This window comes from Lissotriton helveticus, chromosome 7, assembly GCF_964261635.1.
Source record: "Lissotriton helveticus chromosome 7, aLisHel1.1, whole genome shotgun sequence".
Classification (NCBI taxonomy): Eukaryota; Metazoa; Chordata; class Amphibia; order Caudata; family Salamandridae; genus Lissotriton; species Lissotriton helveticus.
The window spans coordinates 414,796,641-414,822,690 of NC_136068.1; the positions used below are offsets into that span (position 1 = coordinate 414,796,641).

A 26,050-nucleotide genomic window follows, 5' to 3' on the forward strand; every position below is an offset into this window, starting at 1 on the left:
GAGTCTTAATGTAAAGGCAAATTTTTGGGAATCTTCGTGGGCCTTCTCCTTCAGATATATTTTTCTTTTCCCAATTGTTTCTTTGACTTATTTTAGCTTTTGCTACTTCATCCTTATTGCTCTGGATTTTTTTCAAAGCACACCTTAATGACCCATGTGCTTCTGAGCATGCACTATTAAACCATCTTAGAGTATCAGGCCTTCTACTGGTTAATTGTTCTGCCATGGAGACATTACGGGATGTAATGGCCTACATAACATCCTCTGGAGTAGAGGAGTCGGAGAACTACCTCAATTTGTGCCTTATTTGCCATGATATCTCTTAAGAAAGGCCTCCTTCTCAATTCTCTCCCATTTAATATTCACATCCCTATGTTTATTTATATTCACCCGTAAATTGTGATTTCTTGCCCCTCTTGTTACTCAGGGCTAAGTTTAGAGTTATTATGGGATTATGATTGATTTTACAGCTAACCATTCCACAAATCCTTTAAAAAACGAACAGATCTTTACGAATTAGAATGTAATCAATAATTGAGTTGGATGTGGCTTCCATATATGTTGGAATCTGGGGTAGAGTGGTCATATCCAGATCTTGAGCGAACATCAGGTTTTTAGCAAAACAAATTTGTTTAGCGAATCCCCATATGGCGTATGTTTAAAATGCATAAGGGCTGCTCTCTCGCAGCACAATTACCACACAATACCTGAATCCCCAGAATAGTCAATATTCAAAATGAAGATTTTGATCTGGCAAAGAGGAAAAATGTTTGTTTTGCCATGCTGAGGTGACAGTTTCAAGGCTGCAGTGAGAGGCCTAGAATCCTATTTTCAACTAGTTATTGCAGTGCTGGCGCAATTAGGTGCCGCAGTACACTAGAGATATTTAACTTACCTGCCCTGGGTACCTTTGGTACCGTATACTAAAGACTTACCTATAAGTTAAATGAGCCAATGAGGTAGGAGCCATTTTCCCACGTAATGTGGGGGACAGGGCAAATGCACTGGGGCCTTGAATAGCAGGGCCCAGGGCACAACAAGATAATAAAAAAAACTGGAGGTGATCATGCCAAAAGAAAGTCCATGATTTAATAACACAGAGGACAGGCACATGGGGTGTATGCTTTGGAAATGGAGAAGAGGGTGCATGTTAATGTCTATTGGTTTGATTAGGAGTACATAACTCTAGCAGGACAGCGTATTACACACAAAATACCAAAAAAATGGAAATTAAAGATTTATGCATTATTAACTGGAATACTTCTAGAAATAGCACTGCCCATAAGTACTGGTCAAAAAGACAAAGCTTGCAGCTATATAAAGCGGATAGCATATGCCTAACAAAAACATATAGCTTATCAAGATAAAGCTGGGCTACACTGCAATTGTGTATATTCGCAACAAAGTTCCACAAGGGAAGTAGCAATACTTGGGCGATTAGGGTTAGAGGTTTAAAACATAGGATGAAAGCAGATGGAAGGTGGGCGGTTGTACAGATACCGAGTATTACAATTAACTATCAGCAGAATTTATGGACTCCCGAGGGAGGCAATCTCATACACCATCATCTGTATTAACAGGTTGGTAGAGGGTTGGGGGGGGGGGGGGGGGGGGTTGTTATTCCACCTGGGGAGTTAAACTGCATTGTGGAACCTAAAATACAGCAGTAAGGCACTAAGCTGAATTATTAAAGTTAGGAAACTATTAAAAGGGATTATGCAGCTTCTTAGGACTTTCATATCTTAAGCACTGACAAAACCAAAGAAGTGAGCTTCAGTGCACGAGCAATATTCTCGTATAAATATGGTATTTCTAACCAGCAGAATACTTACCAGTGTAGTTACCAATGTTTAAATTCAATTTGGCTCAATGATTCTCTCAGATTATAATTTATTAATATGGCTCCCGGTTTTAGGGTATTTATTTTTTGAACATTGAGTCTGTATCTATCCATATTTAATTATTTTGGCCTCAAATTAGTATTTATCCATGTTTGTTTTCTGAACATATGAGGTGATTTCTTGCATATTTCCACACATTTTTAATGGATAAACATGCACTCAGACCTTTAATATCGGTCTCGTTCAGCACATTAAAACGCCCAAAAAATCCAACCACCTTAAAAAATAGCATTAATAAATAATGAGATTTGGGATTAAAGCAAATCTCATTTTTTTTAACCTTCTCATTCTGCCAATATGTAAAGATATTGGCCTGAAATTCATTTCTCGGAGCATGGAGCGTTATTCAAAAGAAGCCACATTTTCAGCAGATTTACAGACAGGAAAAAGTTTTGTTGATATTAATCTGTAAAAAAAAAAAAAAAAGAAAAGAAAAATAAAAAGTACAAAAAAAGGAATAGGGAGCCCTATAACCAAAGTTAGACCAGAGCATACAGATTGCCAACCCTTTTCAACTAATGACAGACCCTGGATATCAAAAATGTATGTACACCCAAGAACAAGCATTTACAATGCAATAGGTCTCGCATTTATGAGTTTGAGCGCTTGACATTGTAAATAACAATGCCCAATATTTATTTGTGGTTTTTAACCCCTTTGATGCGTTGGACGCCACCAGTGCTCATGTGCGTCAGACGGCCCTCGACTGTCCTTTCAAATGGCACAGGGAATCACTCGGGTGCCTGCACCAGAGGGATTCCCCCCCACCCAACAGCATTGGGAGCAAAACTCCCCCCCCCTCCCCCTTGCAAAACCAGGTTGTTTCCGGATACGTAGGTGGAAGTTCTGAAAACTAGAGACCTGTTGGAGTCCAGGGAGGTATGGCTTGCGTGGATCCCCCAACATTTCCCTACCCAGAATCACCATCAAACCTTAAATTTACCTGAAAAATATCGCTTTATCCATACATTTTTGTGTGGGATCAGCATGCCGGCACAAATGTCCTACCACCCAGTGTTTCCCTTGGTCAATCAAATTAAATTTCTGAGTGAGGCAAAGTTTGCGCATCAACGGGCGGGCACATATTTCCTCCCACCCAGCGTTCCCCCAGGTTTCCTGATAAAAATGGTACCTCACTCTTATGGGTGGGTCAAGTACCCGCGACAGGCAAGGGCCCAAATCATTGTGGGGACATCAAAATTACCTATCATAATACGATCTGCTTTTGCAAGAGGGGAGGGGGTTTCCACCTGGGTTTTGACCCCAGCTCACGGTCATCTAGGGAAACCTTCCAAACCCACACATTTCTGAAAACTAGACACCCTTGGGAGTCCATGGAGGTATAGCTTGCGTGGATAACCCAATGTTTCCCTACCCAGAATCCCCTGCAAACCTCAAATTTAGCTGGAAAAAATAATCGCTTTTTCCATACATTTTTGTGTGGGATCAGCATGCCGACACAATTGTCCTACCACCCAGTATTTCCCTTGGTCTCCCGAGTAAAATGATAACTCATTTGTGTGGGTGGGCCAAAGCCCAGTTACTGTGAAGAGCCAAAAACAGATTAAAGTTATAGCACCAGGAATTCTAAGCACTAAATAAAAATAAACAAAAAATACGTTTTTAGCGGATTCTGCATTGGACAGCCACACAAGTGAGGTATCATTTTACTCCGGATACCAAGAGGAACCCTAGGTGTGTGGGACATTTGTGCCGGAACAGTGATCCTCTAGATGGCCGCGAGCCCAGGGCCGAAAAAAACAAGTAGTTTAAAGATAGGGAATTTAAAGTCTCCGCCGTATGATTTGGGCCATTTCCTGTTGCAGTCACTATGCCTTCTCACTTAAGTGAGGTACCATTTTTATCGGGAGACCTGGGGGAACGCTAGGTGGTAGGAAATTTGTGTCAGCCCAGTGTTTCCACAACATTCCCAGACAGAAAAGTGAAGAAAATGTTTTTTTCAACTAAATTTGAGGTTTGCAGGGGATTCTGGTTAGGGAAATGTTGCGGGATCCACGCAAGCCATACCTCCCATAACTCCCAGGGAGCCACACAAGTCACCCCATCCTGGATTTCACTGGGTGTCTAGTTTTTAAAAATGTATAGGTTTTCTAGGTTTCCCTAGGTAACGGCAGAGCTACGGTTCAAAATCTAAAGCTATGCACTTTGCCAAGAAAGGCTCAGTTTTCACTGTAAAAATGTGGTGTGTCCACATTGCATTTTGGGCCATTTCCTGTCGCGGGCACTAGGCATACCCACACAGGTGAGGTATAATTTTTATCGGGAGACTTCGGGGAACAAGGAATCGTAGAGCAACTGTTATTACCTATTGACCCTAATTGCATTTCTGCCTTACAAATGTAGGATAATGTATAAAAAATAAATCACTTCGAAAAATGTCCTATAATTCACATGCTAGTATGGGTACCCACAATTTCGGGGATGTGCAAATAGCTACTGTTTCTACACTCTACATTTTGTTCCCATTTCAGAAATACGTAGGTGTCTTTCATACCGATTTTTCACAGTTAATATTTTCCCAAATTAATTGCTATATATCCGGTACACAATAAAAAACCATTGCAAGACGCCGCTCAATTATTGGTTCCATGTTCTTTGGGTTCTTGGTGAACATACAAGTCCTATATATCCCAAAACCAGAAGGGTCCAGCGAATGTAACAGTATATTGCTTTAAAAAAATCTGTCACACTTAGAAGTTACAGGTAAAAAGGTTGGCACAAATGGCTGTTTTTGTCAACATTTTAAATTTTTCCTATTTTTAACTGTTATTTTCTATAAAGAAAAACTTGAACGATCTACACAAATGACCCCTTGCTGAACTCAGAATGTTGTCTACGTTTTATAAATGTATAGCTTTCCAGGATCCAAATAGGCTATGTACCAGTAAAATACCCCAAATTTTGGTTTTCTGACTAAAGTCAGTCTGTCCCTGAAAGCGGGGAAGATGGCGATTTTAGCACCACACACCCTTTGTTTTTTTACCCTGCAAATGGTATCAGACGCGTTCATCTTCATCACTTTTTTCCCAATTTCCCCCCCCAAAAACAAAATGTGGCTGTATTTTAGCTAATTTCTAGGTCCGCTCCAAGGGAATCAACGAAACCAGAGTACCTTTAAAATACACATAAGTGTAAGAAAAGGACACATATTTGGTGTGGGTACCTTATGTGGTCAAACAGTTACAGGGGTGTGAGAAAGTGGCTCTATATATACTGGACCAGAATAAGGTACAGTGTGTAGAGTCCAGAAACCCCAGAGTTATAACAGAGGTTAAAGCCAGGTGTGACCTTACTCTCTAAACTGGTAGCTTGGTCGAGCAGTAAGGCAGCACCAGAGGACGGTGTAAAGCATTTGTTGTACACACTCAGCAAACGGTTTCACACGTTCAAAGGCTGAACTCCGGGCCAATTGTTTTTATATCAAAAGATATAGTTGTTTATTTCTAGAACCACCAGGTATTGAAAATATACTGTTCTCCGATGAGTACTCTGCAGGAAGGCATTACTTTGTAAAGACAATAGGTACAGGGGTTGCAGTAGGCAACTCAATTCTACACACAATTTAGCATTGAGCTCAATGGCTTTCCTTATATAAACACAGTTGATTACTTTGTAGATCACTTTGGTAATTCCAGGACTGGCTCCTAGGTTCAGTCCTGGGGTCTAAGCTGAAAACAGTTTAGCAAAAACGATTTAGGTATTGTAATGATTTTTCAAGAATAAAAAGCTATTTTAAAAGTGCACACTTAGAAGCTTTTCAACATAAATCTGGCAATGGTATCCAATGGGAGAAAATTTAGGTTGCAGGTAAAGTACGATCTTGTTACTTTTGTAATCCAGTACTGGTCTCCTGGGGCCAGCATTGGGGTCTCAACTCAAAACAGGAAAGTAATTAAGTTTCAGTATTTCGTATGATTTTTAAAGAATATTTCTAGTTTTCAAAGGTAGACAGAAGAAATTTGATGGAAAAGCAGACAATGGGTTCATATGGAGAAAATACAAGTTACTAGTAAACCCGCTAGGTATTACTTTTGCGGTTCAATGCTGGGCTACTGGGTACAGTACTGGCTCCTCTCCTGATCACAGGTGAGCATTTCGGAATTCGGATGATGTATATGAATATTTAAAGTTTTCAAAAGTAGAGTCAAACCAGTCAATGTTATTCAATGGCAGGTAAGTGTGTTACTGGTTTTCTGGTGAGTACTCGACTGGTGAAGTTGTGGTTCTGGGCATAGACTCAGGGGTCCCCCAGTGTCAGGTAGGTACAGTTGGTTCACCCTCGGCGGCGCAGGGGCGGCCGGGTGCAGAGGTAGTTAGGCCCAGTGTTATCCAATGGGGGGGGACAGGGGACCTCCGGTTGGGGGCTGCTGGCTAGCAGGCCACGCGGCTGTGAGAGCTGGGCTCCTGGCCACTGGCTTAGGACAAAGGGGGAAGCAGGATAGGACAAAGGTGGCACAGCCAGCGGTACTCGGGCGGCTGGGTGCAGGGTGCTTATGAGCAGTCAGGCGCTCAATGTTATTCAATGAGGAACTTGAAAAGGGAACAAAGGCTGCAGGCTCGGGACGGAGGATCTTCTGGAGCGACCAACACTTCGAGGGGTAAGTTGGGATCTTAGAGGACAGGTAGGCACCAAGGAGTTGGGCACAGGGGTTGCCGGGTGCAGGGGTGTCTTTTGAGGTCGGGAATTCTTATCCCCTACTGGTCGCGGTCGGAGGGATCCTTTGTCCTGAGGCTGCAGGCGTCGTCGTCGAGGAGGGTCTTTGGGGACTTTGGGTCCCAGTCGCCGGGGGACGTCCTCGTGATCTTGGATCACTCGGGCACGGGCTGGGCGAGTGCAGAGTGGGCTGGTCCGGAGCTTCCTGGCTGGCACCAGGGGTGTCGTTGCAGCAGAGCCTCTGCTGATGGGAGTCCCAGTCTTTAAGAGGGTCAAGGCAGGAAGGTCCTCTGGGTGTCCCAAGGTTGCTGTTGCTGTCTGCGGGAGTCGCCGGGATTTGGCAGGAGCAGGTTCCAGGATCGACAGGCCGTCAGGGCTGGGGCCAAGTCAGTTGTTGTCGTCCTGTTAGCAGCTGCACGGCGGGTCTTCGTCCTCTTGATCTTCTTTTCTTCTCGGGATCTGAGGAAGGAAGGTTCAGGGAGCCCCTAAATACTAAATTTAGGGGCGTTACAGGTAGGGCAAGGGCAGGGACCAATAGGTCCCTGTCCTGGGGGTGTACACCCCCTAGCCTGCTCCTCCTGTGGGAGGGGGGCAGGACCCTAGCTAGGATTGGGCAGGGCTCCCCATCTTCAAGATGGCCGGAGCCCGAGGTCATGCTTCACCTCATCTCCCCCACCTGAGGGGTGGGGTTGGCATAGGCTGGCACGCCCCCCTTCCTGACATAGTTTTTCCCGCTAGTCTTTCAGCCAGAGTGGGGGCAGAACTGGTGGGGGCCAATTACTGGGTACAGCAAATGGTCTGGAGAAGCTCACAGAGGCGGCATGCCTCTGAAGCTTCCCCCTGCCCATCCTGGGGGAGGAGACCTAGCACCTCGCCCAGGATGTGCATTGTTGCAGGGCCAGGAGAGCGGGGGGGGGGGGATCTCCACCCAGGGGTCCAGTAACAGGTCTGCTGTATGGCAGCCTCTGCAGCCACTCAGCCCAGACGTGGATTGTAGGTTAGGTTTTCAGGGGGCATCTCTGAGATGCCCTCTGGTGCATTTTACATTAAATCCCACACTGGCATCAGTGCGAGTTTAATGTGCTGAGAAGTTTGGTACCAAACTGGTCAGTCTTCAGTGTAGCCATTATGGTGCTGTGGAGTTCGTAAGGACAACCTCCCAGCACCATATACTCTGAATGGCATCACTGCACACAGTGCCCAGGAATGGCCCTGGGTACTGTAGGGGCACATGGCTCATGCACCTGTGCCCACACCTCTAACATACGGCACCCAGCTAGAAGTATGCCAGGGCAGTGGGTTCTGTGGGCATGGTACACAGGGATGTGTGCCATGCCGACTCTTGGTTTAGTTCTGTACTTAGACACTCAGCCTGCAAAGGCAGTGTGTGGGTGTCAGGGTACAGGGCCCCTGAGGGTGGCACAATAAATGCTGCAGTCCTCAGGGGCCTTCTCTGGTCACCATGCCCTGGGTACCTAGGGTACCATTTACTAGGGGCTGATAGGTGGCCAGAGATGCCAATTGGGTTTTAGTGTCAACACAGTTTTAGGGAAGGAACACAGGCCTGGGTACCTGGTTGGCAGGAGCCCAGGGCACACTCAGTCAAGTACATCAGCAGTCAGAAAAAAGTGGGGGCATACCAATGCAAGAAAGATGGCACTTTCTCACAAGGTGCCTAAGCACAAACTACCCCAAATTGCCCCAAAAAGGCTAGGCACGGGGGTAGGGCCTAGCAGCGAAGGGGGTAAAACAGATAAAAGGAATTGTTATTTAAAATGGCAATGGCTTAAACTCTTTCAAATGGGAGACCTATTACGCTGCATATGCGTTCAGCGTCCATGCAATAAGAATTATTTTTAAAGTGTTAGGAGAGAGCGTGTCCTGTCTGCAATAGCAGGCACGACAAAGCTATTTGAGAAAATAGTGGTCAGAGGCTGTAACTAAAGCCTACCAAGTATCAACACACGCAACAGGGAGTGTCACCATGGGCGGTTACAAAAGGAGTCAAGTCGGTACTAAGGGGGGACTACTAAGTCTATTGACCAATGAACAGCCACAGTTTACAGTGGCCAATGACATAAGCCATTGAAAAACATTGGGCAGAGGGCGGAGTTTCAAGTCCCTATCTGAATACAGCATGCCTCGCAGAGCAGTGCATGCTGCCCAGGCTCGACCTAAAAAGGGGCGAGAGGTACAGCTCCTCAACCGTCCTACCCAACTCTGAACGTAGCACACACAACAAAGGGTATGAGGAGGTAAGATTTAAAATGTTATCACCCTCAATGGAAAACCATAAATAGTTTAAAAATGCCCTCACCCAATAATAGTGGCATGCTTCTTCATTGGGCGTGATACAACACCCATGGGCAGCCAACACTAGTAGTGGAGCAATTTTTAAAGCTACTAACAAGCACTCTAAGGGATCCACCGTGCAGTATATCAGTAAAACTACCTCAGGAGTGTTTATTTGATTCTGGACTCCTAGGGAGGGTTAAAAATGTATCAAGTGATGAACATGGATGGTTAGTGCCCCGTCATCTCCTCTACAGTGAGAGACTGTGCAGGTGTGTCATAGCACACCTCATGATGAAGTATGCCACTAGTCGTGGATGAGGGCACTTTTAAACCATTTATGGGTGATATCAAAAGTTTTTGACAAAATATACAGTACATTTTAGATATAAATATTGCCCACTGAATGAATGGCATTTGTAAAGCACCGGAATCACCCCCTAAGGGGTATATCTGCGCTATAGGAGCAGGGACACTGGACCAGAAGAATCAGTTGCATAAGAGTTCTGTTTTGAGAAGTTTCCTAAAAAGGGGGAGGTCTGTACACTTTCGAAGGTGCAAAGGAAGATGATTCCAATATAGTGGAGCAAGATAGAAAATAGTGTTAGCACTGAACGAGGCTTCCTAAAACAGGGGGGAATAAGGAGGGATTTCTCCTCTGAGTGTAAAGATCTGCTCGGCTGTTAGCACATGAGTTTTTCAGTTAGATAGCTAGAACCCTTGCCATTTAGTGCCTTGTGTACAATACAGCAGATCTTGAACTTGATTCTGTGACGTATAGGGAGCAAGTCAATTTGCCGCATAAGAGAGATCGAGGCTGTTCTGGGTGGCATATTGAGAACAAGTCGGGCCACATTGTTTTGGACTACCTGAAGTTTACTCAGTAAGGATTAATTTGAGACCGCTAAAAGTGCATTGCAATAGTCTAAACAACCAATCACCAGAGCCTGAGTCAGTGTTTCGTCCAGATAAAGTGAGAAGATGGAACGCTCTATGCAAGAGACATATGAAAAAAGGTACCAGTGGTAGCTACTACCTCATCTTTGATAGTGAAAAATTGTCCAAAAAGACATCCAAGTTTTTAGCTACCGACTTGGGGACCGGGGCTATGCCCAACTCTTGTGGCCACCATTCTGAAGACCACAAGGGTTGAGCATTACCAAAAAGCATAATCTCAGTCTTGTCGGCATTTAGCTGGAGAAAATGTTCAGTCATCCAAACAAACCGCTCTCATTCCTTCCGCAAAGAGATTTGGTAGAGGCAGTGCTATTGTTAAATGATAAATGAAGTTGGGTATCATCAGCCTATAAAAAGGGGGTAAATCCAAAATCTCCAATAATCTTGGCAAGAGGAGCCACATGTAGGGTTCTGCCCCGGCTAACAAATATCGTTTCTGATACCATATAGCCTCATAACAGAGGTAATACTATGAAATTTGTTGCCAGAAAAAACTTACATTACCTATACAGATTACCCATGTGCTTCTTTCTTTCTGTTCAGGAATTCCAGAAAGATCAAATACTTTTGCTACTGTGCAGATAACGCAGGGACAAATTATTTACAGCTGTGCTAGTTGCACTGAGAGCAGAGACTGGAAGTGAAATACGGAAAAATACAGTAGCCCTATTTTTGACAAGTAGTTAAAATAAAGAGTCAAACTGCTAAATACTAGCATACAAGATAGGTGCAAAAAGCAACGTAAATAGAATGCTGCTGGATGAATTAGGGGATCAGATCAGGGACACCATATAAAATACATGCACGATTTAAGACCTATGATAAATTATACACAGAAGATTATAAAAGCTCACAGAATGTCCTTCACATATGTGACATAGCAATCTACCAAAGCTAGATAGCGACATGCAGACTGAACTTAAAGCAGGCGGACAACAGACGAAACTATGCATGTAATAGGGTCAATACCGTCCAGAATAGCTGCAGCGGAATACTGTATCTCTATTGTATTTTCAAAAACATTCTCTCTCATTCTAGGCACTACACTTGTTAAGATCGCTCTTGGGTGGATGACTAGCATGACACTCTTGGGTGGATGACTAGCATGACATACCACCCTCATTAAATGTAGTCAATATAACGATTTTTAAAATTTCTTTTAACAAGGCAATAGCAATGTCTGATACTTAATCCTTAGGGAACCATGTGGGTTTGATGTGACTAGATGTTAAGAAAGCATTTGATCATGTGTCATGGAGGTTTGTAAAGGCAGTTCTAGATTAAATGTGTTTTCCCAAAATATTGATTGAGCCTATACAGGTACTATATACAACACCTAGAGCAAGAATAGCTGCGGGCTTAATGTTCACTGTATTAAGTATTACGAGAGTCACTCGCCAGGGTTGACTCATCACTCCATTGTTTTTTGCCACCTATCCAGAGCCATATATTATGTAGGATTAAGATCTCTACATGTGCTGACAATGTGACTATTTCCCAAAGGTTTTACAAACCATGAAAATAATTAAGAACTTGGGTGAACAATTGGGTAATATCAGGGGGTATAGATTAAATTCACATTAAACACAAATGATTATTAACTTTATTGAATACAATGCAGTGAGGAAGCAACTTACTTGCTCAAATACTCGGATATCAGATTCAGTAGTTAAGTACAACCACTCTGGGGTATCTCATCATTCCGATACTTTTTAAAGATTCTAAATGCAATATTTGTTAGTGTCACTGTAAAACCAGAATAGGATACATAGTTGAAGCATGGGTATTATACTCAGTTTAGAACTACAGGAGGAGTTTAATATCAAAATACTATTTCATTAAATACGCAAATAAAGGATCAAGTTAATACATTTGTAACTTCCAACATTCCAATATCTTCAATGGAATTGTTATTTTAACAAGGGTGGGGGAAGGGGGTGGAGGGTGACTATACAGAGGACTTATTCACTTCTTTACCAATCATTTGAAGAGGAATTGTACAAGACTGCTAAAAAATGGACCGAGAAATTAGAATTTATAAATATGCAAAAATACTTAAATGGCATTAGGAGACATTTTTAAATGTGCCAATCTGAAAATACAACAATGTTAGGTGATTAAAAGGTTGTATTATACAATATATTACAACCTGTTAATCACCTAATATTGTTGTATTTTTAGATTGGCACATTTAAAAATCTCCTGCCATTTAACTCCAGAAGCTTCGTACTAATGTACCATTTGAGCATTCTAGATGCCCATGGTGTTTTAGATGTGGCCAATGATTTGCATAGGTTTATGGAATGGCCCTGTACATCAGCCCATTGGGGAAAAAAAGCAGCACTCCTGTCACAAATGTATATTATTAACCTGTTTACTGCGGCGAAAATTTCGCCGTGGGTGTTCGACGGAGTGGGCGGGGTAGATAGTGACCACCATCTACCATTGGACGTAATACAACCATTGGACGTAATACAAATGAGTGTATGGATTGCAGCCGCAACCGTTTGTGCTACTCTATCCCAGCACAATAGACATTATCAGACCAGAACATCTGCCAATATCTCCATTTTCCTATTCATAGTGTTTACATTCCTTACTGTAAATAACCGCTTCTATACCCTGTGAATACACCTCTTTACATACTTGTTGAGGGTTCTATTACACATTTGATACCTAACAAGGCTGACACCTGTTCAATACGGGCAGCCACACTTTTAGCTTTAACAGATAAAACACTCCTCACTGCTTCAGAACTGAAGTGCAAATATTAATACCCTTAATAGTTGCCAAACTTCCCATTCCGACACGCAAATATCAATAATGCCTTTGATAGTTGCCAAATTCTCCTCATTCCTTCTCATCCTTTAATATTCATTTTATATTAATTAGTATTCCTTGAAAAACCTTTAGCCTTTGTAAGGAACTGTAGGACAACGCGGAGCCCACTCGTGTATCCCTCCAAGATGGCTGACACCATTGCCACAGCGGCGGCCATTTTGAGGAGACCCGCCAGCGGTCTAGTCTTTCTAGACCTCTAATCGGGTAAAGCAGGAAGTATTTAATCAGTCTCCCAACGCCGACTCGCTAAGATGCGGTCCGGCGGGGAGACGTTCAGGTGAATTATCACAAGGCTTTCTACATTGAAGTAAATGCTTTTTTCCTCCACAGGCATTTCACTGCAGCACGACAGCCCCGAGTCCCAGTACCGGAGGTCTCTGCCCATACCAACGAGGACTTTCCTCCTCGTTTTGCGCTTTCTTCGATTACAGAAAGTATTTTCAGGGAACCCTCGACCCCCGCGGTCCATGAAGCACAGCGTCGCTTTCAAAAAAGTATGTTATACTCAACAGGCAGTACCAACATAGCCCTATATGTGTGTGTGTTTGTAAGTCATGGGGTTGTGTTTTGTTTTGATAAAGGTGATCAGTCATTCACCAAGCAGCACGTTTTTCCAGCATGCTGTTTTTCCCTACACAGGTTAGAACCATGCTCTAAGCTTGATTACTGCACGCATCATTAGAGAGCATCTCTAGAGCATAGCAGCGCATTGAATTGTAAATGTACCCACCTACTCTGCGAGAGAGAGGGGCCTGTTCCCCTAACCATGTCTATTTTTATTTACAGAGAAATACTAAGCGATACATTTGTGATCGTATGTATACAATTAACGCATGCTTTATTAGTTGCAGCATTGATTTATTTAATATCTTTATTTACGTATTTAGGCTGATTAGGAGCGGCATACACAAGGCTGGTCCCTGTGCGGTCCTGACGAAGAGCTTGAGGTATGCTCGAAACATGTTATTCTATACACTGAATCTCTAACCCATTACAGTTAGTTTTTCCCTGTATCACCCCAATTTAGACATACCAATCTAGGAGCAATAATAAAGTATTTTGTCCCACTAGCAAGGTTTTTTTAAATCACTGTAGCCCACTCCACCACATTTTCTGCACTACACAGTCTTCCACATATGTGCTCCTACGTAAATTTCGCAAGTCGCAGCACGCCCCAGTTCGTAGAGAGCTGGGATGGCCCCTATGATGAAGCATCTCACCGTGGGGAAACCCTGGTGAGTGAGGGGACTCAAGAAAAACTTTTCTTTCCTGAAGGCATTTCCAGATCACACTGATAAAATGCTATATCCTTAACCTATGGCTAGGTCCTTTTAACCGACACCTCGGGTTTCAGTTATAGCATAATAAAGGAGGGCGGACCTAGCTCGAAAAAACCTCTAACTCCCCCATTCTTTTTGATATAAGAATGGACTTAGACACTGTAGAGGTACAAGGCTCATGCCTCTGTACCATCACCTTCGGGCTAGTGCACCCTGCTAGAGGGCTGGCTTACCTAGGCCTTAGGCAGTGGATCACAGGCATGTCGACTTCACTTTTCTCTGTACCAAAACATGCAACTTGCAGTGTATGCTAAGGTGCAGGGCCTCCAAGGGTGGTACAATAGGTGCTGCAGCCCTTAGAGGCCTTCCCTGGTCACAGTTTCCAAGGTGCTTATCTATAGCCACGGATGTGCCAATTGTGGGTACAATGGTACAGTCTTGGGAAAGAACATGTCAAGTCAGGTTGCATCAGACTTCAGTCATAAATTGAGGGGTAACTGTAGGAGGGTGGATACCGGACTATGGTTACCCCAGATTTTTTGCCTTGTGTTTAGCTGGTTTTCGACTTAGTTGGCCTGGGATCCTGCTAATCAGGGTCCCAGGCTATCTGCTCTCTCTTTAAAATTGACTCCATGTACCCTAGGTGTATAACTAATTGGGATTGGATCACCTTATGAGCCCCTGTACAGTGTACTATAGGTACCCAGGGCATAGGTGCATCCAAGGCCTACCAGGGGCTGCAGCATATCTTTTGCCACCCCTGGCTGGCCATCCAAACAGACACAACTGGCTGATCACTCAGCTGGGGCAAGGTCGTGTAATCAGCCCTTGCTTAGATATAGTATGCCTATGTCTAAACCTATATCTGGACACATATACACCTATAAGTCACTCCTATGGCAGGCCTTATCAATCCTGGAGGCAGAGTGCTTGGTTTTATGTGAGATGGTGCTCTAGCATGAGCTGAGCCTGTCTGCAGCTTTCGGAACCATTTTCTTAAAGCTGTTCCAGGGTATTGCGATACCACATACTCTTAAGTGCATTATAATCCTCACGGTTATTGCTAATTTTGGTTTGGCTTTATCAAAACATGTCGTGTAAGGTGTCATACACTTTGGAGTACTACCCCCTCGCCAGTTTTGGCGATGGGGGTAGCATTCCACCCTTCTAGAGGGAGAAGACATGTTACTTTACTTAAACACGGTTAAATCTAACCAGAGCCCCAGCATCACAAAATGGATGCTGCTGCCACAGACACAAGTCTGGCCTCCTGCTGCTGACCGAAACTCCGGCAGGGGAGGCCTGGACAAATGGTATCCTGTCACAGGGAGGTGTTACACCACCCCAGACAGGAGATAGTGGATTGAGGCAGGCAGTGCAAGTGAAACTAGACACTGCCTGGGGCACACAATGCTCCCCATGCATAGCCCAGTTCAAACCGGTGCTGGGGCAATCAAGCCCCAGCTCTGGCGCAAAACTGGACAAAGGGAAAGGGGTGTAACCACCTCCTTCCTGGGTCCAACCCATAGGAGGGACCTAGCAGGTAATCCAGCCCCTTGATTTGGAATAAAGGTAGGAGCGGTGTCCATAGACTTTAGATAATCCTGACTGAAACTTTGAAACGAAACTCTGGACCCTTCGACATCCCACTCGACGTGGAAGACTGAAGAATCTCCCTTGTGGTCAAGGAGTGACCACCCTGTGCAAACAGGTACCATCCAGCGCCCAACGGTTTGCTTTGTTGCAGCTCCCGCCGGAGCTCGAGCGACAGATCGACAAGAACCGGATTCCCAGACATCCAACAGCCCGATCCACAGCCACAGCAAAGCCGAGACCCGTGGAGGCGACGTGAGACGTGGGACCGGCCATCTTGAAAAGACTGCGAAGTGCTGACCGTGCAGCTCCCGAGGCACCCTCGAAGCTGTGCATTGGGGTTTGAGAAGCCCCAGCCCCGAGCAGCTCGTGCACCGAAGATCACCCCTCCACACTCACCGAGTGCTGCGTGGGGCCCTTTTGCATTTTCCTTCTCGACGCGTCTGTCTGGTCACTTGCCCGTTGGCTAGTGGCCTCTACGACGACGATTCTTTGAAACTACTCTGCTGGTCTGGTTGCTCCAGACTGGCTCTCGCTCCCCTAAAAAGGAGCAGCACCTCTGACCTTGCTGGTCCAAGTAAGAAGTGATATTCAATTCCTGCGTGGGTTGCATTTGCCAAGGCCCGTTGACTCCGATCCAGAAGCCGACACCGCGAGCCTTCATGAGACAGCTCGTGATCCACTCCTGGTCATCCTCGATGCCCCAGAGTCCACGTGGCAGCGGAGACAAGCTTCTCGACAACCACCTGATTGCGCCAGACATCGCCTGGTTCCTTCCTGGTTCCATCCTGGTCACTGGCTAGTGACCCAGACAGTCACCTCTGCTTTCAGGTACTCTACATCTTCGATCCACCCTTGGATCCAACCGGACTCTTCTCTCCTGGCCGCCTGCAGCATCTTCATCTCCAGGCTCCATAGATATCCACGACAAAACCCGACACACTTTGGCACCTATGCACCCACTTCCTGTGGGTGAGGTAACGATACAACACCGGTGCTCCTGTAGTGGTTTACACCTCTAGTGTCCTAGTTTTAAGTGGCTAAGTTCTAATCCAGTCGGAAGACTTCCAAAGCAGTAACTTTATAACTTTTACGTACCACTGACTTTGCATTGGTGCATGCGTGTGCTTTTAGCGCTGCACCCGAATCCCGCGGGTCACTCCCGTCCTGACTACAGTTAGTCCAGTGTAGTCCCAGCGATCCCCAAGGCCCTAGGCCTTACCATTGTTCGTAAAGTGGTTCTTATACCACTTATTTAATATATGGTTTGAATGGCCACCGGGCCTATCCATAATTGTACAACTTTTGTATGTTTAACTGTGCTTTTGTTTAAACGCTTGTGCCTCAGCCCTCAAAGAGTACAGAGGATTATTCTAGTAATAAATACATATATTTTTATAATATATAACTTGTGTGGTGTCCTTTCATTTGATATTACAGGATTGCATATGGTAAAACAGCTGGCTTCACTTGTTCTATGGCCCCCTTGATGTTTATATTAAGGAAACTGAGCGACAATTAAATGAACCATCAGGTTACAGAAAGGCCTCTTTTAATTAACTAAATAAAGTAAAGGATTTAGTCCACAAACATTTGGCTCAATGGAAAAGGGATGGGCTAATAAGCAAAAAGGAATTTGAATTCTTAAAGAAGGATTATCCTATCACCCCTACACTATATCTATTGCCTAAAGTCCACAAAGGTACCTCGCCAACACCTGGGCGATTCATCATTTCTGCCCAAAATGGATTGTTGGAACCCATCTCTAAATATGTGGACTTTTTCCTTCACAATTATATGGAGGCTCTTCCCACCTATATCAGGGATACAAGTCATTTCCTGAATAAATTGAAAGAAATTTGTTGGAGGCCAGATTATCATTTTATTGTAATGGACATTTGTTCTCTCTACACCTCCATTAATCATGTTGATGGCCTTAGAGCAATTGAGTACTTTTTATCGGACAGAGATATAAGATTCTATGAGCACAGTAAAATGTTAATCCGAATGATTGAACTTTGCCTGAACAACAATTTTTTTCTTTTTAATAATGAAGTTTTCCAGCAGTTACGGGGTGTGGCTATGCTTCTCCCCCAGCTACGTGTGTTTATACGTGGGCTGGTGGGAGAGGCATGTTCTCGGTCACCCCGTCCTGCTGTTGAGAACGAAGAGACAGGCATTGCTCATATGTGGCGCTTTATAGAAGATGTCTTCATAATATGGCAGGGCTCTAGCGCGTCTGCAGAAGAGTTTGTTAGTGGGATTAACATTAATGAATTAAATCTTGAATTAACAGCTATTATTGACAATGTTAAAGTTGACTTCCTTGATGTTGATATCTATATTGTTGATAATGAAAACAAAACTAAAATGCATAGGAAGGTCACGGCTGGGAATTCTACTCTGCATGCTCACAGTAGTCAGACCCGCCACCTCATAAAGCATTCCGTATGGAGAATTTTTGAAAAAACAAAGAATATGCAATAACGAGGTAGATCTTAAAGCTTGTCTGGAGGAATCCTTTCAAAGGTTTTTGGCTAGAGGCTACAATAAAAATGATCTTTCCAATTCCATTAATAAAGTAGTTGCCAAGCAGATGAATTCTCCTCCGGTGACTACTATTGACACTGTTATATCATGATAGACAAAACCAAGATTAGACTCATCACTACTTTTAGTTGTCAAGAGAGGAAAATCAAACAAATCTTGACAACAAACTGGCCCATTCTAAAAATGGACATCACTCTAGCCCCTCTGTTAGACGACCATCCTGCCATTACTTTCCGTAGGGCTCCTTCGATGAGGGATGCCCTTGTTAAGACCTGTCCTGAAGTCATTAAACCAACCAATTGGCTCTCTAACAGATCAGGATTTTTTAAATGCAGCTCTTGCAAGTTTGGAGTGAACACCACGGAGTATCATGAGGCCTTCTCCTGGGCTGCTTGTAAGATCAACAGTTTGTTCACCTGTAAGACAGATCACGCTGTATAGGTCTTACAATGTACTTGCAAACTGCAGTACATTAATTATGTGCTTATATAGCGCTGGAATCACTCCCGAAGGGGTACCTCCGCGCTTCGACCGCTGCGAAACCCTTCCTGGCTTCCCTGAGAGATGGTCCCTTAATGGGTATCTCCAGGGTGAGACCAGGCATCCCCGGCGGTCTGGTGGGGCCGTTAGTGAAGATGAGGCAAGCTAGTGCCCAGAGTTGCCGAGTGTGATCGCTGATCAGAGTGGGCACCGAGGCGAGAGAATTATCGAGTCCGCTGACCCTGGTCCAGAAACCTGCCGCGTCGGGAATCGAACCCTGGTCCCGGGCCGTCCTCTGCTCTCGGGTCTGCCGCCTCTAACCAGTGAGCCACACTACTCCACACCGAGCACCAAGCTCCAGGTGTTCAATCGTGTTCTGCAGCACCTCCGGGCAATAGTTAATCCCGACTCCAATTATCCTGTGGCGCGTCATTTTAAATTGGTTCATAATAACAATCTCAATGATTTGAGATATTTTGTTATTGACGCAGTTCCCTTCTCCAAAAGAGGTAGTGATAGAGAAAGGAAATTGAGACAATTGGAGAGCCACTACATTGTACTTCTCAATACTAAAATTCCCAACGGTCTTAATATGGGGGAGGACTTACATAATAGTCTATAAACTACTTTTATAAATCCTTTTAACCCTTTGTAAGATGCATTTTTATCTTTATGGGGTTTTAACCCCTACCGCGTTTTCCCGCTGTGCGCTGAAATTAAAAAAATGGCTTGTTTATGACAAAGCCAGCTCGTCATCCGCGTAGCGCAGGTAACGCCCATGACGAGCTGGCTTTGTCATTAGCGCTGAAGGGGTTAATCATTTTTGTAGTTTTTAGGTGACAGGCTTGTCCCCTTCTTCTAGACCGCCTGCTTTGGATTTTATACCTCCTGAACCTCAATGAAATTGAATTTTTCTATTGTTATTGCATATATTTGAACTTTAAACTCTTTACAGTCGGTTGGGTTTTAGCTGTATTCTTTTATGCCCTGTTCTTAAGCGCGTTTATTGGTTTTACTGGTTTTATGGTTTTACCAGTTTTGAACGTGCCGAGGATGAGATATTGGAATCGGGTGGACTTCAACGAGATTGTGAGCTAGTATGGAGTTAAATTCCCTAACTATTGAGTAAACTCTGCAAATTTCGGTTACTTCACCTTATTCAATAACTGTGTGATTCCTTCCAGTTGTCATATTTGAGTATTTATACTCTATTTCTACACTGCATTTTTAGGTCAATGTCTTATATTTATTTATATAATGTCATTTGCACTTTATCACAGTATATGCTTCTAATTGTGTGTATTATTACAGTGATACTTTTCCGGTTCGTCACTTTTTGCACTTTACAAGCACATTGCACTTCATTTCAATTAGTGTCTGCTATTCATACCTATTGTTTTTTTCATAGGTATTTTAGCTCTCTTCATATGATTATGATTTTAATATGGATTGTATTGCATATTTGCACTTTATTATTTTTTCAAATTCCGATTTACTGTTATTTATTCCTTTAGTGTCCCCATAATTAGCCTCAATAGAGAAATGCGTATCTGGAATAACATTTATTTGGTATACTTATTCGGGCACTTGCACTGCATTTGTTCTATACCCTCATGATCTTGTTTTGATGCCTTTTTCTTAGATTTGAAAATTATGGCATAATCATAATTTACACTGTGTAAATTGATTTTTTGAAGACAGATCATTAAGACTATACTGGAGATTGTTTTATTATTTCATCTCTTGTATTGATTATAATGTTTACCTTTTATTGTTTAACCAGATATTCACACTCCAAAATGATATAAAGTAGTATTTCTTCTATGTTTATGGCATTCAGGAGGTGGGGCATGATGGGACTTTTAAACAGTATTTAAACCTTGGTCTCTCTGAGCAAGTCATGTGATCAAGTTCATGTTTCCTGGACGAAACGCGTCATGCTGCTGCCCATTCTGGAATAAAAGCACTTATTTGCACTATCTACTCTGGTGGTCTGTACCAGATTTCTGTGCGTCCCTACATATATATATATATATATAATTTGTTATTGCTCCAGGGTACCCGCACGTGGGTGGGACTTCAGTGCTTACGACTGAGTATACCCCTGGAAAAGAACTAGGATTACAGGTAAGTAACTTATCCTTATTGCACTTGTATGTGGAGATATTCTGATCTGGGGACTTTGTTTTTGACACTCCTCTGCAGGAAGAGCGACAAAAAGAACCTCTATTGGATACAGTCTGAAGTGCTCCCATTGATTTAGTGACTTCAGTGTCCTTTCATCTTCTCTAACGCCGGGTCAATGTTTGGACCAAATAAGAATTCCTTATCAAATGTTGAGTTAAGGATCGATTGTTGGACCTCCGGTTTGAAACCTGAGATCCTTAACCAGGTGTGCATCCGGAGTATGATGCTGGTGTTAATCTCCCTAGTTGTGGTGTCTGCAGCATCTAGAGCACAACGAACAGAGGAATTGGAGAGGAGCTTACCATCATTTATTAAGGTCTGAGCTTTAGTTTTATGCTCATCTGGGAGATATTGGAGAAGTTGCTCTATTTCAGCCCAGTGTGCCCGGTCATACCTAGCGAAAAGGCCTTGGGTAGTTGCAATAAGCCAACAACTTTCTGCCCGTGCAGCTATGCGCATGACAGAGGCGTCAAGTAGTTTAGACTCCTTACCCGGTGGGGGAGCATCTCCCGAAGATTGAGAATTTGCTCTTACGAGCATTTGATACCACTAGTGAATCTAAGGGCAATTGACCGCTGAAAAAGACGGGGTCTGTAGGAGAGGCTTTATATTTTTTGTCCACCCTAGGAGTTAATGTGGGCTCGGATTGGGTCTTTAAAAATTTCTTCAGCATGCCGCATTATGCCCTTAACCAATGGTAGTGATTGTGATGACATGTGTGGATGCTACTGTCTCAAATAAGAAATCCTCTTCCAGTGATTCCTTATGGAGCTCTACCCCATGGTAATGTGCAGCTGTAGATTGACATGCTTTACATATTCCTGCCTTCTAGTGTTGGTCCAGATGTTTGCAAGTAGTTTTTTAGGTCGAGCGACCTATCTCAATGCGCATGCGCATTGAGAGCGGGAGCTCGATCTATTGCGGCTTAAACAGAGCTTACCGAGATCAGGCGATTCCCAGGCGATTTCTTCCAGTGCACGTGAAAGCGCGTGCACAATGCCACCAGCCGCTTGCCTCGCATTACCACATCAAAGGCAAGGCGGCCTCGTCTCAGGCCCCTGCTGCTTCACACCCTCATGCCGCTCTCCCCGCTCCGCCCCCTCCCCTGCCCGCCGTGTCGCATTTCTCCTCGTACCGCCGGCCGTGTCTCCTTTTATGCTAACTCCCTCTGTACCTCTCCTTGCATCCTCCTCTTTACTTCGATTCCTGCCGTTTTCTCTCTTCTCCGGCTGTTTGCTTTGCTTCCTTGTTGTTGCTTGTTTTAAATAGTATATGCTCCGAAAAAGCAGAAGACATACATCGCACTTTATCAATTTAAGATTATGGGAATTTGCTAATTTCTTTGCAATAAGTCTTAGCAACTCTGACTCACAGTCAGTATGCTGCTTAGGCGTTCAATGTCTTCTTTCTGCTGTGACCCCCTGTATGTGGCTGTAGAGCTGGTTTGGTAAATACCCGTTTGTATTCTGATTACTACATCAGGCCAAATCTCTCTGCGTCACTTGAGCACGTGTATTTGAATACATTTAATCCTATGCTTGGTTCCGTCTTTACTGTGGTAGGATTCTACACATCACTGCTAGCAGTTAAAAGAAAGCGGTTTGGTTTGTGGGTCTCCTTGTGTGGTCGTGTGTTTGCACCTGTGTGACAACCAGGCAAAAAGTTATTTTATCTGTTGTGGGTGGCCTGCGCGTTTTGTCCGAATGGTGGTAACCTCCCGTGTGCGGATTCGAACTACGGGAGGGGGGGCGTCAGAGTTTAGCAGTTGTTCCTAGAGTCGGCTGCCAACAAAGGAATGTTAGTTGACTGCAAAGTAGGCCAGTAAAAGGAGGCAATCCTAATTCCACATTAAGTAATATAAAAAAATGACAAGGATTCTAAATGCGCACTCCAAACTGTTTTATTGTGTTTTAGCGTAAAACTAATACAGACAATATGCAGACAACGCGTAATTAAATATAATTTGCAATGTGGGTCTTTGCTGTGAGGAAGCGTTTTATTTTAATGATGCAAACATTGCTCCTTGATATTCACGCATTTAAACGTGTCATCAATGTAAAGATTACGCCGGGACCAGTGCTCACGATGTAACACTTGCCTCGTAAAGCAGCCATTGTAGGCTAAGCCTGGCTGGTATGTAGCCAAGGATCCCGGACTATGAACTGTGTGCGCGCAGTAACACCCTTCCACTTCCCCCACACCTCCTGCGATCCTTAACTTATCATTATCCCCTCCTCCTTCCTGAGTGCTTACTGTCCCAGGCCTCCCTCCCTCTTCACACCTCGTCGCCTCCGGCGCGCTTTTTTCCATTAACTTTCTCGCTATTGTGTTTAGATTTCTTGTTCTTTTCCTTTCCTGTTCGAAGATCCAGCGTACTCTGTGCTACCATTGTGTTCAGCAGGAGAGATCTCGGTTTCCTCGAGTTAGACTTTGACTCAAAGTACCATATAGAGTTTATTTTGGGGTACGTGACTCTGAAAAATAAACACCTCGGTCTACAAAGCAGTGTCTTCGTGTAGGAAAAAACAGCAATTAAGGGACGTCATTTTCGGCACGGCCCATTACATTGCAACAGAGTAAATAACATTTGGTGCACATGCAGTCGTTCCAGTACCACTCACCATACAGCAAGCGTAATTTATCTACAATTCCAATAGGACAATGGATTTTGCAGACCTGACAGATCCTTTCCAAGCAAAGTCACCCATGCTAAATTAGTGTTGAAATCCCTGGGCGCCATGTCACGCTGCTAAAATCCATGCCCCAATGTGATGTATTTAACAATGGAAGTGGAGTATTTTATTTTGCATAGTATTCAGCGTTTTTATTGCGCTTTAAACAATTAAAAGATGCTGGATAAATAATGTGATTCATTGGCTATATATATATATATATATATATATATTTTTTGACATTGGTATGTACAGACCAAATTGAGCTATAAGCCTCAGACAAAATATTACAAATTCAAAGTTGTGCTAGTACCATACATAGATTTTGCTCTACGTTACAGTTCGGCAAATGTTGCTGGCATGCCTGTTATTTTTTATGGAAAATAGTTTTGTATAGTGTTTCCGATTAATCTTGGCACTAGAAATTTCGTTTTTTAGTACTTTTTTGTATTTGTCAATGTTTTCGCAGTTGCATATTTATCAGTCCGTAAATTTCCAACACCGAGGAATGATGCTTGTATTTCATTCAGCTTTCTCTAAACGCAGGGGCTAATTCACAAAGGAAACCAGCATTGGCATAGACAATAGGTCTCGCTTTTGGGACCTTATAAGTATTTAGTTATGCAGCACAATATCCTTGGTGCTACCACATCAACTGTTGCATGGCTAAACACTTATAAGGTCCCAAAGGCGAGACCTATTGGCTATGCCAATGCTTGTTCTTCTAAGAATTCTTTCCAGTCACAAGGTAAGGGAACTACTCCTCAGTGGTAGTGCGCATGGGCCTCGAATCCATTGTTAGATTGCTTTACCGCAAGAGGCTGAGAATCGAGCAAGTGAGTGTAGTAAAGAGATGTACATGCGTATGTAATGTAAATAATGAGAACTGCAACTACAGGTGTCCGGGGAGGTGGGAGGGCATATGCGAATCTACAGCTCCACATGCCAAGAACAGATGCTTACTGGGTAAGTAACAATCCATTCAAGGCATGTGTGCTGTAGATACACATGCTTGGCATAGACTATAAAGCAGTACTCTCCCAAAGCAGTGGCTAACCGGTAGATGTTGCAGTGGTCTGAAAAAGTGTCTTTAGCACTGCTTGCCCTACATTGGCTTGTTGGTGTGTTAATACATCCACACAACAGTGTTTGTTAAATGTGTGTGGTGTAAACCATGTTGCTGTCTTACATATGTCAGTTATAGGAATGATACCTAAAAAGGCCAGGGATGCCCCTATTTTGCGAGTGGAATGTGCTCTAGGGGGTATAAAGTTCTTTTAGCTCTTGTATAGCAAGTTTGAATCGATTTAACAATCCATCTTGAAATACCACTTTTAGAGATAGGATTGCCCTTGTGAAGTGGTGCAAAAGAGACAAACAGTTGCTTTGTTTTACAAAACTATTTTGTCCTTTCGGTAGAATACAATAACGCTCTTCCGACATCAAGTGTGTGAAGAGCTTGTTCTGCTACAGAATCAGGTTGAGGGAAGAACACAGGTCTCTCTAGATGAAAAGTAGAAACTACTTTAGGGATGAAGTTTGGGGTTGTACGAAAAACTACCCTATCTTTATGAAGTTGAAAAAAGGTTCTTGTAAGTTTAATGCCTGAAGCTCTCCAACTCTCCTTAATGAAGTGATTGCAATGAGGATGGCAACCTTACATGAAAGGAACTGTAAAGGACAGTTATGTAATGGTTCAAAGGGTGGACCCATAAGTCTTCCAAGTACAATATTGAGATGCCATACTGGTGCCGGTGGTATTCTGGGTTGTATTACTCTAAGTCTTCCATACAGGATTTAATCCTAGGTACTTTGTTCAAAGATAAATGCTAAATGTTTTGCAGATATGCAGCCACTTCTGCAAGGTGCAATCAAATAGATTTGCAAGCTAAATTAGATTGCGGTAGGTGCAGAAGGTAACAATGTTTTGAAAAGAAGCATTCAGAGGATTAATCTTGTTATTACAAATCATTTCCATTTTGCTGCATCACAAGTTCTGGTAGTAGACTTTGATTCTTTTAAATAGTCGTACAGTTTGGTGGCACATTTTAAATATCCAAACTCCATGACTTCAGGAGCCACTTGGGGTTTGGGTGTCTGATTTTTCCACAGTTCAGAGTGGGAAGGCTGGAATTGAGGTGCAGCTTTTGATGTGGAACTACAGAGTTCAAAAAGTGTGGTGTACCATGGTTGATGGGCCCATGTGGGAGCTACCAAAATTAGTGTGAGAGATGTTTGCCTGAGCCTTTGAAACAGGAGTGGGAGAGGCAGAAAAGCGTAAGCAAATATATTTGACCAATTGATCCATAGGACATTGCCTTTGGAGCAAGTGTGTGGGAACCTGGAGGCGAAGTTTAGGCATTTTGCATTGTCTACTGTGGTGAACATCTATTTGTGGGAATCCCCATTTTTGAAAGTATGAAAGGAGAACTTGGGGATGAAGTTCCCATTCATTTATTTGCTGCTTCCTTCTGCTGAGGAAGTTAGCAATTTGATTGTTTACTCCTGGAAGGTGTTCTGCCAGAGGATACATTTTGTGATGAATTGCCCAGCTCCAGATGGTCGGAGTGAGGTGTGACAGCTGAAGTGTGTCCTCCGCCCCGTTTCTGTATATTATAGAAG

General features: G+C 43.5%; 1 protein-coding gene across 5 annotated transcripts in view; it reads right to left on the reverse strand.

Annotated features, from left to right (window-relative positions):
- The window catches only part of NFATC2IP (nuclear factor of activated T cells 2 interacting protein), a 748,854-nt gene that overhangs the window by 29,929 nt on the left and 692,875 nt on the right, over positions 1-26,050 (reverse strand). The gene's annotated exons all lie outside the window — the stretch shown is intronic.